Source organism: Bolinopsis microptera, chromosome 13 (genome assembly GCF_026151205.1).
Source record: "Bolinopsis microptera isolate Bmic1 chromosome 13, MBARI_Bmic_1.0, whole genome shotgun sequence".
Classification (NCBI taxonomy): domain Eukaryota; kingdom Metazoa; phylum Ctenophora; class Tentaculata; order Lobata; family Bolinopsidae; genus Bolinopsis; species Bolinopsis microptera.
Window position 1 is genome coordinate 69098 of NC_087084.1, and position 17923 is coordinate 87020.

Sequence of the window (17923 nt, forward strand, 5' to 3'; positions counted from 1 at the left end):
AATCACAGTAGATGTGTTGCATCGACATGGTAAATTATAGTGTAGAAAAGGTGGGTGGTTGTTGTCGTTGTTGTAATTTAGTAATTACGTATATCTAGTAGTAAATTCGCCACCTCCGTTTAGAAACCGGGGCCGCCGGGGCCAATGTATCGCGGTTTTTGTGGTATAAAATTCAATTTCTGTAACTTGACTTTCGCCCCCCCCCCCCCCCCCCCCCAATTTCCACATAAATCAATTTATTCCTGCACTCCTCCTGGGTTCTACTTTCACGGTTCCTACTTTCAGATCCCTAAACTATCCCCACGACAGGTAAGAGCATGACTGTTGTCGTAATTATTTAATATCCACGACTCAAATAACGGAGTAGTCCGCTACGTATTAGCTTAATTTTTAATACTTTCAACAGTACTATATAAGTATAACAAATAACTTGGGCCTGAAGATGTCGTTGGCGCCGTAAATGTGCCTGCATTCCTGGCTCCCTGTTTTGTGGTCCTTGTCCCTTCCGGCCGGATGTTGTCCAGCTATCGGCATATCCACCATTGTACCAGTAATAAGTAGTAGTAGTAAACTGCCCTTTGCCTCATTTAATACTTGTAAATAAATCGAGTAAAATGCTCCTAACTAAAAGATGGTACTGCAAACACCGGTGAGCCGTACCAACCATGACGTAATGATTAAACCACACGACGTAACCACATACCCACGAGACCACTAAGTAGGTCAACCCTTCGAACCATCAGTTGTTAACGAGCATTCCCTAATCATATGTCATTGTTAATTGCAGGGAGGACACCCGAGATAACCTACCGAGGCTCGATAGTCAATCAAGTTGATTAAGCAATTAACACGCTTAGCGAAACCACCTTAAGATTATCATGTGATTTTAGACCACCTCCTATATGAAAGATACCATTTAGTCGCCCTATTTAATAAAACATGTGCAATTGAACGCATATTAACTTAGTGCTTCCAGTGCAGTTGTGCAATTGTTTAGCGTCTGGTTTTGATCTTTTTGATGGTAAAAAGGAATTAACACCCCAGCAACGTAAGTATTATAAGAATTGTTGGTTTCGAACACCCATCCCAGACTATTGACGGGGCCTTCGGAATGTCGTTTAATTAGGTCGTTCTTGTAACAGTTAAGTTTCAAACTAGTGAGACTAGCCACTCAGTTAGCGATCGTCACGTGTCTTTCGGGAGCTGGGTCCCAATGAAATTCACACATTTATGAAATCTCACACAGTCTGACAGTTACTCCTGTTACCATATAGTTACCGGCATTTTATCGGTTCCACCCGACTACTTTCCACGATCATCATACTAATTCCGCAGGTCGTTCTCACTCTAAACATACCGCACAAACGACCCTCGTACCCCACACAAGATCGAACACCACCCCACACTATCGTGGCAGCTGCCGCGACGCCCCTAACCATTTTGGCAATATAAGACAGGACTGTTAATTGCGCAACATAAGTTTAGTTGACGTATTACGATAAGTATCATGACGTAATACTGTACCTGATAAATGCTACGACGTACTCAATTGTAGTTTAACATCTTTAATTCTTGATGTAAGGGTTGTATTTTACTATTTTTAAAATGTACATGTAAGGGGATACAGTTTTAATCCCGAATTGCTGAGATAGTACTTGTTTTATACCACTTTAAATTTCTTAATTCGAACTTATAACTTATGTTTGGTAGGCCACCTCACGTGTATTATTATATTACGTCCCAAAAATTGTTGATGTTACTCTACTGGGAGAGCGGTACTGTAGAGAAAGTTAATCATGCCGTCAAGTTGAAGAGAAGAATGATGAAGAGTTGAGACGCATGAAGCGTAAGTATGCTGGCAGGGGCCCCGTGATTAGAATAAAGTTGAAGTGTAAATGTGTAAGTGTGTGAGTGTAGAGAAAGTAAGTAAGTAGAACCGTGCTGGATTGTAACTGTATGAGTAAGCTGCTGTTCTGTGCGAAATAAGGTTAACCCGCTGGATTTTATATTTAGTGTTATTGACCAGAGAATAGTGCCTGAAAATAAGAGAATCGAAACAGCACGTGACTCGCGAGTCTGAATGGTGAATGTGTGATATGTAAGTATTAAGTAATGATAGCAGAAGATATGACGAGTGATGTTATAAAGTTATAAGAAGTTTATGCCAGCTGGGCCCCAGATTATATGAGAATGAAGATGATGTGTAGAGTGATGGTGTAGAGATCTCACGTGAAGTAGAAGTTATGTATTCCTGCAGATGCCGACAATGATCGATGCCGCAAAAAGGGCGAAGGTGAGTCAGTTTCGTATAATAAATAAATAGGATTAAAATAAGTGTACTAATTAGGCATCGACTGGCTCACGTGAGTATGTCGTGTGATGAATGTGTGAAATGTGAGAATTGATAAGCGCTATATAAGTATAAATTTGTATTCCTGCAGATGTTACGGCCGAGTATTGCCGATTCCGCCAATTTAGAAATCAGTACAAATGTGAGTTACTGGGCGAAGAAGGACCAGGTTAAGTAAGCATACGTTAAAGAACTGATAGTAGGATAGCCACCTATGTACACTAGGTGATGACTGGTGCCTTGTTAAGAATATAGTGTGACGGCACTTGCACTTTCAATGAAGGCAAGTGTGAGTAGTATGGTTAGATAAGAAGCATATAACACCGCTCTCCCTCAAATTTTAATGTAAACTTTTGTCACTATAAGTGCTATTATATTATATTGTGGCTAAAGGAAAAGAAATTTTTAACACTCAAATTAACCCTCTTCCTATCAGAACATGTCAACCCAAAGTTCAACCTCAACAATGAGCATGGACGCGAAGCACGCCATTAACCAGTATTCCCTCAGAAATGGCCGATGATCAAGCCCCTATGCGTCCGGCTGCAGCCGCCGCCGCCAACCCGCCGAGACTCCACCCAATGTTCGTACGAGCACCGCCGCAGTTCAAAAGTGGCATGGATCTCGAACTCTACCTCCAACGTTTTCGTGCATACGCCCGATCCATCAATTGCCCCGCTGACGAACAGGCTGACCTCCTCATCAGCCTGTTGGAGGACAAGGCCCTAGAAGGGATTTCTCGCACCGTACAAGACGCAGCTGGTGATATCGACGACATTATTGCCCAACTCCGACGAGCCGAAGGGTGGAATAGAAACAGCGAGCGATACGTCACGGAACTAAGGAACCGCAAAAGACTTCGCAATGAAGGAATTTGGGAGTACCACCTGGAACTGTTCAAGTTATCCAACAAGGCGTACCCCAACGACCTAGCAATGAGAAGAGGATCACTTCGCGAGTCCTTCATAGCGAATATAAACGACGCGTACCTGGCGTCACGGCTACGAGAGCTACAGGAGCTCGACATGGAGCAATTGCTAGACGCCGCCATTATGTTACACGGCTGTCAAGCTGCCTCATTCAAAACAGCAAACACCGTCACGTCCGAAGACGACGTAACCAATCAACCACCACGTGATGAACTAGGACAACGAATGGACAACTTGTCACTTAGATTGGACCAACTTGCGATAAACCAAGTTGCCAGCAATCGAGCACCAGGTGGCCAACACGACGGCACGGGAGGTCCAACCAGCCATCAGGACGGGTACCACTACGACGGTCCACAACATTCATTCCCTAACCCTCCAGTACCCAGTAACCAATTTAACTCTCAACTACGAGACGGTTCTTGGATATTTGTCCCTAACGACCAAATGGACTACAATTCCCACCGATTCCACCAAAATTAAACAGATCCACGGTAACCTACGTGTCCCAGCAACCAGGACCATTGACACGCTCAGCAAGCCACGTATCACTGGTGGTAGCCGCGGAACCGACAATCGTCGCACCCTACCGGAATATTTACCCGGAAACTCCGACGGGTCTCTAAACAAACAGGACTAAGTATCAACGGTAAACAGGTGCCGTATCGTTTAAACAACTATATTATTTTTAATCAATTATATCGAGTTAACCCACTATACAAATTTACCAAATTAAATTGGAATGTTTTTTTTTAAATAAGTTATTTTAACTCTGGCATATTCTGATTGCGCTACCCTAAAATCCACTTTTTATACAGTATACCTTCTTTTATATCGCTACGCTAACATAAATAATTATAAAATAACACTCAATTCCCTCCAGAACGCTGACACGCCCCCTAACATGGACTCAACGCAACCAGACGTACAACGCCGTGGAGTGAATTTCGTTTAAGGACGCTGGGTTATAAGAGACACATAATAAACTATTAAACCCTTTTCTTGACGAACAATGACTAACGTATTTTGCCGCGAGAATAAAGAAAGGGCAGATTTTAAATTTTGTTTTTAGGTTTAAACCTATTCTTAACTATAAGCAACACTATTCATTGTCGCATACCAAAGACACTAGAAGTGTATTGCCTACGATAACTATGTACGTCGATTTAATTAACTAAACAAGACTACTAAGTTAAATTATTGTGAAATATTACGCATGCCCCAATTTATATCACTGCCGCTCCTTATAGAGGGCCACTTTTAATTGACTTTTATTTAACTATGTGGAATTTACAGCATGCCGTAAATTAACTTACACAGCCTTCTAGTCCGCGTAGGAAAAACCGGAACTACGAACCCTTACAGCCGACGGTGATGAAAGTTCGACAACGACAACAGAACAACCGATGCTCAACGGAGATGTACCCCCAAATAATTGACGTGGGCGTCAACTTAAAGAAAGAAAGCTGTAAGAACCCCCGGATCTGACGTTATCCAAGACCGGACCTTATGCAGATAGTTCTCCAACTGTACCAGCGGACATCGGTTGTCATGGTAACATCGGTTGCCATGGTTACAGAAACCCGACCCTACGGCCGCACCAGCCGAGAGCTGAAGTGTCGATAATTAGGACGGGCACCGAACTCGATAAGATTCACCATTCAATTGGGTGATAAGATACCACAATGGTAATTGGTCTGATAACGAACCAAGCGCGGCCAGCCTCGGTAGGTTACACAGAAGTGCCGCCGAGACTGTCGGTCTCAAGCCACCGCTAGCGACCTGTGACCCACGTGTCACGTCGCATCACTTCTCTTGGACCGATCCAGAGTACGTTACGTTTTTCCACTCGTGACTTAAGATGGAAGTATCCGGAAGGACTTCACCACCTTGATGAACTCTGCCGATTTCTCTGGACCTCACCCTCGAGCGGCTGATGATTATACGCCACTGTCGCAGTACTTCCCGGAGTCGCCACCACGTCGAACCTTGTCGGATTCTACGCCTCTAAGCTTCACCAAAGATCTACGACCACCGGGGTGAGTACTCCTAGAAGGCTTTAGGATTAGAACTTACGTTAAATTATTATGACGATATTACGATTATATATATCCATTGCTTGGTATAATTACCTTGATGTCAGAAGCTATATTCTGGCCCCCTAAATAGGCGTACCTTACTGGTGTTATTATATAAATCAGTGACAACAAGGGTCACCAACCAGGAGCAATCCTGTGCTGCAAATTGTCATTGAAATTACGTTAAAATAACAACACTACTAATACGGAATGATGCCGTGTCTCTCGGAGGCTTTCGAGTGCCGCTAAATTAGTGGAACGTTACGAACCCGAGACCCTGGTGGAACCTGAAGGAGGACATGATGCAGGTAAGTATTGACCCGCTTGCCCGGGCTATCCAGGTTTGATCATGTTTGGGAGCTATAGGAAAGCTTCTATGGAGCCTTAAATAAACTCTCCGCCCTAGGTTGTTTGACGCATTATTCCAGGCCACCTTTTGTAGTTCACAGCCAGTTTAACGACGGCTGGGCTCTTACAATATCTAGTAAATATACGCTTGAGAAGCGGACTGCATGCTATATAATTACCAATTATGGCCTGCAGTTTGTTAAAGACTATCATGTCCATGATCATGAATGGGGTAGCAATTGATAAAAAAATTCTCCCATGGCAGAGATGGGCCGCAACGTGTTACTTTTAGGCGGCGGCGGTCTGACTACTTTATATTAGATATCTAAACCACGGTCTGTGATTTAACAATAATTTCGATGAATTATAGAATGAAAATTGTACTATTACTTATGAGTATTGCTGAAAGCACAGTGTAACTTTTTAAGGTTAAATTTAATAATACCTGAGGGGCTGATAAGTCTGAATTCTTGGAAGAACCCGGGATTATTATCCCATATTCATTAGCATCACATATTTCGAATACATATTACATAGGGGCTGAGGTCATTCCAAATTTTTGTAGAGGTGTACAAAAAGTTCTGTTGGGAGATATCTAACCTCAGTAATGGGACAATCAGACGAAGTTTTTCAAGTTTTTTTTTCTTCAAGTTTTCAAGTTTTTTCAACTAAGGATGAGGAAGAAGGGCTGGAAACAGCATGCTGGCCAGGTGAGAAATACAGCAAAACATGACGCGTAGTCATAGTGGTGAACAATCTAGTCACATCTATAGTTAATTCATGTTAATATGATTAATACTCAATCCTAGTTATTAAGACTATTTAAACAGTTTCTAAACTGCTGCCAAATCATCTCAATATCAGAGTTTAGAAGCACTTACAGTACCTTGTTCAATTATTCATTTATTTATTTTATATGACGGCCAATTGCTGAAATGTTTTATTCGAAAGAGAGTTGTGAGATTACACATTTAATTGTTGCAACTGTTTAAAACAAATCATAGTCATTGCTAACGTATTAATGTAAAACTTAACTATGTGCTTATTAATTAATACTTCAAAAAGTAATGTAAGTTGTAAAGTAAAATGTATTTAGATTTCTCAGTTAAAAATAGTACGGTAAGTAATAATTTACACTTTAAAGAAAAATATTCACACTGCACAAAACATTTACTTTTTAAATTTCAAAATAAATCTTTAAATTTCTCGGTGAATGCCGATTTATAAAAAGGTTCAAAACGATTTAAAGTTATCTCTCAAAAAAATCCAATGCCATTTATTAATCGATTGCATTTCATAAAATGTTAAAAGGGACACCAGTTCTACTGTTCGGTGAGGTTTACAGTGTTTTCCATCTTCAGTGGTAGGTTAATACTAGTGAAATTGTCCATTAAGATAGCTTGAAATGTCTGGTTACAGCAGTATCTCACAGTGGCGGAGGTCTGTGTCTTTTCTTGTGATCTGAGGCTCGTTCCTGGATTCTGAAATGGTCGAGTGACAAAAATCTGGTATCATATATAATAGTCGTTATATATATATTGAATATTGATTGTTATTATTATTAATTATTAACGTTATGTTCTTCCCTAGCCTCTATGATTACGTGTTAACAGATTGTTTTATTTCTACGCTCACGCTACTACAAAAGAGCGCCTAACCGTCCAATGCTGCCGGAGGACTAGCAGCTGATAATGGTTCTAACCGTGAGGCTAGAAACACGGCTATAAAGAAGAATTTAGCATGCTTTATTGCAATGACAGATGAAAACATATAGCTGTTGAAGTCACTGACCATAAAAAAGATAGAAGACTGCAGCTACGAGGAATGTAAAAAGCAAATACTAAATCACTTGGCCCCGGCTCCAACAAAGTTCAGAGGTACAAACTGAGAAGCTGCGTGCAGGAGGGCGAGAACCTATGTCTCAAGACTTAGGACCATCGCAAACGAATGTGATTTTGTTAATTAGAACGAGGCAATACTGGATCAACTGCTCGCTGGACTTAGAAATCAAAAGGTTGTTTCCGAGTTGTTGACTAAAGATGATCTAACCCTTGCAACTGCTGTCAAGGAAGCTTTAAGTCATGAGCAAGCAAACAGAGAGGCTCAATTTATGAACAGTACGCTATCTTCTGGTGGAGAGTCATCGAATTATGTTAACTTTGTCAAAAACCCAACCTTTAAAAGAACAATGAACGTGAAAAACCTTTATGGAAAGAAAGGGGAAGGTTCAGGTGATTCGGGTGGTAAGCAGAAAAGTGGAATACAAAAGGGACTTAAATGTAGACGGTGTGGACTTTGTGGACATATTGGTGAAAATTGTCAAGTCCGGTGTCATATCTGCAAACGTATCGGACACATTTCCAAGAATTGCAAGCAAAACAGCTCACAACATTGAGCAAGGAGAGTCGAGTTCGGAGAGTTATGAGTTTGGTATGGATGAGTACTGTGAAAATGTGTTGGATAATGAGCTTTACCCCGAGTATTACAATGAGTGTAATTCAGTAGAGATCGAAAAAGGGAATGCTAATACATGTCCTCAACCGAAAGTTGCTTCCCTCCTGAAAACCAATGGTAAACACCAGAGTTCTTGTTTGTAACGTAAAAGTAGAAATGATCACGTTTCATGAAATGATAAGAATTATTGGATATTGATTGAACAGTTTTTAAAAGATTTCAGCGAAAAGAATATTCTTCCTCTTCTTTTACTACTCACAGCTCATAAAATAGTCAACAAAGGATTCACATTTTGTCAGCTGAAAGGTTCGTTCCCGCTGAGTAAGAATCAGAAATAAAGTATTGTATTATATGATACAAGTGTAACCCGGCCTTCGGCCGGGATTTCACTGCCGAAGTAAAAAAGGGTAGGAGTATTTACCCACTGAGTCAAAACCCGCATTAGGTGAGCAATTCTATTCGGAGTGCCCTCACGTATCCAATAGTATTTAAAAAAATAGTATCTTAAACAATAATCAATAGAAATTAACCCTTATTAACTCCGCATCACACCCGCACATTTGAAAACATGCATTACATTGTCGTATGAAAGTATGAACTCTCTCTACAGTTCAAACAGACACACACACACACACACACACACACACACACACACACACACACACACACACACACACACACAAACACACACACACACACACACACACACACACACACACACACACACACACACACACACACACACACACACACACACACACACACACACACACACACACACACACACACACACACACACACACACACACACACACACACACACACACACACACACACACACACACACACACACACACACACACACACACACACACACACACACACACACACACACACACACACACACACACACACACACACACACACACACACACATACACACACACACACATTGATAATGGCAAAACATTTAATGTTAAATACATATTTACAAATGATATGTATTTAACAGTGAATAATGGTTATAAATGTTTATAAACACGAATAGGTCTCACAGTGATGGAGTTATGTGTCTTTTTCAGGGTATTCATTGCTTATCAATGCCATGAAGCTCGTTTCTGTAATCTGTATTCTGAAATGGCGATTTAATTGCTGAGTGACACATTATTGGTATTGTACAAGTAATTTCTGGTAATCAGCACAATTCATCTTCAAAATGCGAAAGTAAATTTGATCACAGTCAAGTTGAAAATAAGTTAGATAATAGCAATGTGTGTATCAAACAGCAATTGAATTTTAAGAATGCAACACAATAGAAGTGTTGCCGTATATCACGAAAAAGCACTCTAAAAAGGGGCATTTTAAACAACCTTCAATTCTGATTAAATGGTTGAAGCTGATATCCTCCCTTTCCTCCTGCTGAACATAGTCTTTATACAGCATCGTCTTCGTTCCTGGGTTGGTTATTAATAACTTAAGATAGGAGTAGATTATCATCAATTGACGATATAATGATCTTCTCGCTTTTAACATTTGAAAAGGAAAGCACCGGATTTTCAGTCAGTTTCTAATATTAGCTAAACTATATCACCAAGCTATCAATGGTGTATGTTGTTACAATTAACTAGATTTTACGTATTAAGTATAGGTACGTAGCGTAATTGTAACTGCTGATCATACTTTCAACACTACTATATAACAAATAATTTGAGGATGTTACTGAAGATAGTAATGAAAATGTTTTAACACCTCAGAACTGTGTATTACTATTTACTACAGCTCAACCTGCTCAGTCTGACTAATTGGGAATATAAACTCTTGAAAAGCTGAAAGTATAGGTTTAAAAACGAAGGTTTATTAGGGCTGGATAAACTTCAACAGTTCAAAACTAATTACAACACTACAAATCTATTACATTTATTAAGTATTATGTAACGCGATGGAAATATTTTAAGCGGGTAATTTAAATGGACATTTTTCTTACTAACCTTGAATTCTCATAAATTAATTGGAGCTGACATTCTCTCTCTTTCTTCCTGTTCATCTCTATTCTGTCGACATTCGTATAGAATTTATACAGCATCATCTTCGTTCCTGGGTTTGTTAATTAATAACTTGAGATAGGAGTAGATTATCGTTGAACCTTATTAAGATCTTCTGGTTTTTGTCATTTGAAATGGAAATCACCGGATTTGCGGTTAGTTTTCTAATATTTGTTAGACTATATAATCATCAAGGGTTCATGTTGAAAAATTGAAATAGATTCTACGTACATCTCACGATTGTATTAAGTGTTTTGATTTAGACTTAATATATATATAAAGCAGAGTGTTTTACTATGTTATAATAACAATGCATTGTTTGTTAAATTTTTGAGTTTAAATTTATCTTACATTTATTTTTCTTTGTCAAATGCTGTTGTGTTGATATCTCAGAGCAGGTTACCTCGATAACTTTTCTTGGGACCTTTGGGTACTGGGTTTCTGCTGTCATACTTTTCCTCCCGGAAAACTCAAACAAACCGTTTCTTATTTAGATATCTAGGTTAGATTGCAGTATCATCTGAGCTATTGGTCATAGCCCATCAACTGTAAAATTAAATTAAATCAGTTTTCTATAGTAATATAACCATTAACCGACTCTCCCCCTTACGACATTATTTTACCCCCTTTCGTCGGTTCTGGTGATACTATCCTGGTTGTATGAAGAGTTTAGTTATCCTCTTGTAGTGATGCTATGGCCATTTAGCGTATTCGCTTCTACAATACCTGTATTTATACACTCGGGTTCATTAAATTCGAAACTAAATTCCGTCCCTGAGGTACAGGTCACCTCGCTGCTCCCTTTATTGAGAGCTCTGGATTCAACACAATTCACTTCCATTACGGTTCCTGGAACTACTGGGAACTGTGTTGTTGTTCTGATCGCAGTTATCCACTCAGCCTTCAGTCCCGTACAGCTCACTGTCGATATGTCATATCAAATCACGTTAAACTGATTAATTAAGTTTTATTAAATACTTTTCAAATTTTACAGAGTACAGCAATAGATGAATATAAAATAGAATCGTTCAAAATATCGCCCCCATCTGTAAAATATGATGGGCACCCAAACACGGTAAACACATAGTGAACTATGTCCGCAGTAACTTGGACCCATTACATCGAATTAATCTAAATCCAAAAATTTATAAAAAACTATTTAATAACAAACAAATCCATGGTGAATAACTGTGGATATATAGTCAAAATTGGTATTTCAATACGTCAAATTCCAGATACATTAGATACAGGTCTGATATGGTCATTAATGTGTGAGGTGTGCGGGTGAAGTGTGATATGATGTTGAAAGTATAGGAAGGTAGATAAAAAAATTAATAAAACAAAAATAATAATAATATGGGGAGCAAAGAGACTAGGCTAGGCTGTTGTTTCACTATCCAATAAACATTTCCATAGATGCTTAGTGACCTCAGCTTTGAAAACACTTGTAGACACAATCTGTCTTACCTGTAAAGGGAGTCCATTCCACAGTATATGAGTTCTGTAGAAAAATGATTTTGCCAGTGGGCTATTTGAGGTACATAAGGTGTGTGAATTCTGACTTAACTTAGGTAAAATTGATGACACAATAGACAGACTGTCGAGGTGGCAACGTCTTAGTCGAGAAGTGCCCTGATATAAAGTGAGATAGTGAGGCAGCCATACAGGAATTAAATTGTTCAGAACTTTGTGGAAAAAAATAAGATCATTCAAGTCAAACTTTTGAGACAAAGGGAGAATGTCGACAAGCTTGCACTTTTTGACATATTGCTCAGGTGGATAACTGCGGCCCTCTTCAGACAGAATCCATTTAATAGCTCTCTTTTGGAGACTTTCTAATTTATCACTAAGTGATTTATTACAAGGGCGCCAGATTATGGAACAATTTTCGAATTGGCTACGAACCAGGGAGAGGTAAAGCGCCCGGCGACGTTTCTGATCAATGACAATATGGCCATCTCTTCTGACCATACCAAGTTTTTGGCAGGCCTTAGTATAAATTCTGTCGCACTGACTATTCCAACTGAGCTTAGGAGTAACATCGACTCCAAGATCTTTTTCTAACTCTACATACACAAGAGGAGAGCCATCAAGATTATATGCGAATGGAGGAGATAAAGATGGTTTTCCTGAAACAATAAGCACTTTACATTTTGCTGGATGGAATCGCATTTTGTTTCTAAGTGCCCAGTCAGAGAGATAGTCTATATCCATTTGTAAATTGGTATTATCAGAAGATGAATGTATTTTACGCCAGATTTTTGTATCATCGGCATACAAAACAATATCAGTATTATCCGAAAGGCCAAGAGGAATATCATTGATAAACAATACAAAAAGTAAGGGACCAAGGATAGAGCCCTGGGGGACACCAGAATTAACTGAGAGGGTAGATGACATCTCATTACCAATAACCACTCTTTGGTAACGGCCTTGAAGGTAATTGGTAAGAAATTTGAGAAGTGTACCATCAATGTTATATAAGGTCTTTAGCTTATGAAGAAGGATATCATGATTTACAGAATCAAATGCCTTAGCAAAATCAAAATACACAACATGATTGATAATGTTTTCGTTAAGAGACAATGCCAGGCTATCACAAAAATCAACCATATTGGTTGTGCATGACTTGTGCTCTAGAAAACCATGCTGCCTGGGATCAAGAAGGGTACTTGTCAAAGAAAGCAGTTTACGTTTAACAATGCGCTCAAAAACTTTCATGACTAAACAAGTAAGGGATATTGGTCTATAGTTTTCAACCTCACTTTTCTTACCTTTCTTAAATATTGGGACAACATTTGCAAGTTTCCATTCTTGTGGAATGTAGCCGCTGTTGTAGGATCCACGAAAAATGCATGTTAGAGGGTAAGCTAAACCTACGGAACAATTTTTTAGAATTTTACCGTGTATGCCATCTGGTCCCTGGGCTTTATTTGAATTAATATTTGAAAGAAGCTTACGAACATCCCGATGATCGAAGTCAATATCAAAATCAACATCATTGACATAGGAGATGTCAGTGTCATAAAGTGAAGGATCCGAAAACTGGTTATAAAAGAAAGAATTGAAAAGTTCAGCTTGATCTTTGGGATTGAACCGAAGCTGTCCAGAATAACTAACACAATTAGGAATACGGCAGGAGTTAGATTTATACTTAACATGTGACCAAAACTTCTTAGTTATAAGCGCTGGATCATCACTATTAAAAAGATTATCTCTTATTTTGGCTGATGAGAGCCTCTTAAAATCTTTACGGCTAGTAACAAACTTTAACTCATCAGAAATAGAACCAGAAATTTTAAATTTAGCTCTGAGTCTATCTTTTTTACGGCATGAAGAAAAAAGTTCACTATCGAACCACGGGGGTTGGAACTCTGATTTAATAATTACTTTAGGAATATGTATATCAACTAAATTCATAATGCAGTCTTTAACTAACTTCCAAGACGAATCAGGATCAAGGCATTCTAGGACTTGCCAATTAATCGAGCATAATTCACGATTAATCATGTCCCAGTTTGCTTTCTTAAAATTATAGATTTTACGTTTAGGAGTTTTCTTACGGGAAAAGGAGCTTTTAATTGAAAAAGTGACAGGAAAATGATCAGATTTGCACACGGAATGAGGATCACAGACATTCAAGTTATCGATTGTGTTATCATAATTACTGAGAAGAATGTCTAATGTATTACCACTTTTATGGGTGGGTGATGTGATCAACTGGGAGAGAGAAAGATCACTGAAAGAATCTATGAAGGATTGCTCAATAGGTACAGTACTGGATGAAGATAGCCAGTCTGTATGGGGGAGATTAAAATCACCAATAACATAGATTTTAGGGGGATTCTTTTTGGAAACTAGCTTGCGAATATAACTAACTATGACATCATGATTAGGTAACCCAAGAGTTCCTACTCTATAACAAGTACAGATTACAATACTCTCTTTGTTAGGAAAAGAAATTTTAACGGCAAGCATTTCTGCACCTAGGCTAACTGGTAGTCGGGTTGTAGTGGCGTCGAGATCAGACCGAACAGCCAAAAGAACACCACCTCCATTTTCCCTAAACTTTTTAGGGTTATTAGGATCTTGAGGATGAGTCTTTCTCGTGCGGTCATTGCGGAAGATTTCATATTGAGAAGAAGGAAAGATTTCGTTGCTAGAAATAGATTTTTTGAGCCAAGTCTCATTTAGGGCAATTATGTCAGGCTGCTCTATGTTAGCAAAGGATTGAAGTTCGGAAATCTTATTACCATCAAGAAGGGGATGGGAGGAGCTTAGGTTACTGAAAGGAATGAGACCTTGGACATTTTGGTAGAGTACAGATAGGGAGTTGGGACCTGGATTAAGCATAGAAGGATTAACAAGAGTTATCAAAAGAAAGTTAAGAGAGAAAACCCAAAGAATGAATAAAGAGACTAGACGCCTGAGGCGGCTGGAATACTTGACTCTATTCATCTTACCAGGGAGAAGAACATTTCTTATAAACCATGAGGAGATAATTACAAAGAAAAGTTTGATGTGGGAGCAAGCAAGAAATGGTATAAGATAACGTGGGCTGTCAAGGAGTAGAGAGGAATGAATATTAGAATCTAGGGGGAATACGGTGTTCATGGACCTAACCGTGGAGAGAAGAATTGGGAGAAAGTAAGTCATGATGAGAGAATAGAAGAGAAACATATGATTATGATAATTGTAGTTGATGTGTGGGGTGTATGGAGACTTAAATGTGTAAATTTTGTTAGGTATAAACGTGTTGATATGTATAAGTGCATTTCTTGACTGTGTACGAGGCCTTTTGCATGCAAAAAGACCTATTCTAAGTCTAAACGATTCATTGTCTAACATATTGGAAAATGGACAGTGACCGAATGTACCTGAAATGGGAGGCATAAAATTGAGAAAAAGATTAAATCAGAGATTTGTTTGAGTTTTAATTTTAGGCGCAACGTCTTAATCAAAATATTAAATGGAAGAAAAGATCAAAGATTTAAATTCCCAGAAGATTATTTACAACCCTGTCAAAACTGTGTTCGTTTACAACAAACTTAAGCCAAGTGGACAGTAAACCTACTCCTCTCATGTTGAGATGAAGCCAATCATGGTATAGAAGTTCATTACATGATCTAAAGTCTCGAGTTAAAAAGACTGAGAAACAGTCTAAGAACACGCAATTATTATTTAGGCATAAGTCTTTAAGTAGATTATTAAAATCTAGAACATTCTTTGCTATGTAGGAATATAAACATTTAATAGGAAGACAACATTGGATAATTATAATTGCAGCGGGAAATAACTGCTTAGTGGTGTCAATTAATTCAGTGAGATACTTCCTAAGGAACTGAACCCCATACTTAGAATGTTTAATGTCATTTGTACCAACACTCAATATAATTTTTTCAATATCGTCAGCTTCTGCAGCTGCATGAGTTTTATGAAAATTATGAATGTTTTCAGTGATGTCTCTAATTTTTGCACCACTTTGAGACACATTGATTACTTTCCTTCCCCGGAATCCCAACTTATTTGTCCGTACGAATTTTGTCATTGACGTACCAAACAGGACAGTGGTTTTCCTGCTCTTCGGTTTTCTTGGAGTATTTCGGTAGTAAAGGGTTGGTGTTGAGGTGGTGGTGGGCGGCATAGGAATTGTAGTGCGGGCAATCTGCTCCTTGACTACATTTGTATCTGTCTTCGGTATCTGGCAGCGAAAAGATAAGCTATACCGAGTCCCCTTAACTGAGCTCTCTGCACGAACCTTGTGAAGACAATATTCCTGACACCCCGGTTTCATAATATACAAACTACAGTCCTTTGGGGTGATATAGCATTTACTGTTACATCGCTTATCCCCATTTTCTGGAATTATGTCGATGGTCCTCTCAGCTCCAAATGAAACTACATAAATACCTTGCGACTGGTCAAGAGACACCTCGTCGTCGTTGTGGTACCTAGTTGCACAAGAACCAGACTTGTACATGCTTGCTAGGCATGAGTTTAGCTTGCAGCCAAACTTGGAGTTGATATCATGCATAAGCTCTGATATCCCAGGATAATTTAAAATATCGATTGGCTCCTTAGTCGTGGTGTGTCCATTTGAGGAAGACCATACATATTCTTCTCCAGTCGAAGTGAGCCACTTTGTGGCAGTTTTCACAGCAGTTTGCTTGGCCATAAGTGTTTCAAGTTCAGACATCAACGTGCCATGTTGAACACTCTTGTTCTGAACAAAATCTGAATGCAACTCCAAGAAGTCCTCGCATTTAACAGAATTTCTCTTAAGTTTCATGACATTCTCAACACTGGCCTTGAGAGCTTTCAGCTCATTTAATGAAAACGAGTTTAAAACATTGGTAACAGAATTCAGATCCATAGTGATGTGAGGAAGAGGGAGGAGAAAATGGCGGTGAGGGAGGAGAAAATGGCGAAGTCAATACTGTAGCCCAGGAAGTAGATGCGTTGCTTAGGATACAAACGGTCACGTCATAGTCTCTTCTATCGCTTTGACATTGGGACCTCAATAAATGTATTTAATTGTAGTTGTGAAAATAGTTTAAAACTGTGTGATACAATTATTATTTTGACGGTTTCTTATCTTCTCTTCCGCGATTTAGTTTTCCTGTCCCAACCTGAACCCTCTCAAGCAGCTTCTAACATAACTATACTATCGTTTGCTCGGGAGTCCAAGTCTCAAATACTGTATAATATTGAACCAAAACAGTTTTGATTTTTTTGGTAAAATAATTTACTGCTTATGTTCAAGATATTTTGTAAAAACATCAGTTTTCGATTGATAATTGTTTTAACCTTTAGTAGCTGAAAATGGCTTGTCTCCATGATGTCTACTACAAAATATGCAATATTTATAAATTATAGTTAGCTATTTTGCAATCCGCTATCGCCAATATGATTATAACTCTGCCTTCATTGAAAGAATGTGATTTATCTCATTCGGAAAACAGTAACTGATAAAATTATTACCACTTTATTCAGTTATAATTAACAATATGCTAACTAATAACTATCCTATATCCCATATCCTATATATGTGTTATATTATGTTAAATAACACACTTGAAATTTAGACAGAAAACACGTAATCACGATGCTTGTTGTCATTAATCACCTGGTTGTGGTCTGTAGTAATCAGATGCTGTGTCATGGGTTTCGAACTTTATCTTTGCCACGTCTCTGTTCCAGATAGTGCTCCAACTACCGCCACTACACGTTGATACCTTACAAGACATTTTTATAACGTACGAAATGCGACGGTTTTCCCGAAATTTCGCCATATTTTCGGACCGCCAAAATTTCGGTCGTCGTAATAGAATACGTCGCATTATTTTTAGCTTATTCCAATAATTGTGGCTTCATCGATTCATTTTGTTCTTGAAAAGTTAGTGATATGATGGTGGGACAAATAAACACAATATTCCATGATGAATTTAATGTCAAGTAATACGTTTTAAATTTACAATAAATTACATTTATGTGCTAACATAAACGTCTTATAAGAGACTAAGTCAAGATAAACAATTTAATACCAAACTCAATAAGTGAAACTGAAAGAGTCGAGCCGGACCCCTTAGAGGAAGATGAAGAAATCGATTTATAAGTTTCATTTTGTTTCAACATGATTTTACCGATTTTTAGAAAAGTTTGAATTTCCTTTAGCTTTGTGTCAGAAAACAAAATGATGAAAAATACCCTTATTTTCTGTGA

General features: G+C 38.6%; 2 protein-coding genes across 2 annotated transcripts in view; one reads left to right on the top strand and one right to left on the bottom strand.

The window, feature by feature from the left end:
- LOC134825585 (ORM1-like protein 1) overlaps window positions 1-16741 on the bottom strand; it is a 77001-nt gene extending 60260 nt beyond the window's left edge. The window contains exon 1 of the mRNA XM_063837824.1: window positions 16718-16741. The gene's annotated coding sequence lies outside the window, so the exon portion shown is untranslated. The remainder of the gene's footprint in view (window positions 1-16717) is intronic.
- The window catches only part of LOC134825582 (N-acetylgalactosamine-6-sulfatase-like), a 62111-nt gene that overhangs the window by 30422 nt on the left and 13766 nt on the right, over window positions 1-17923 (top strand).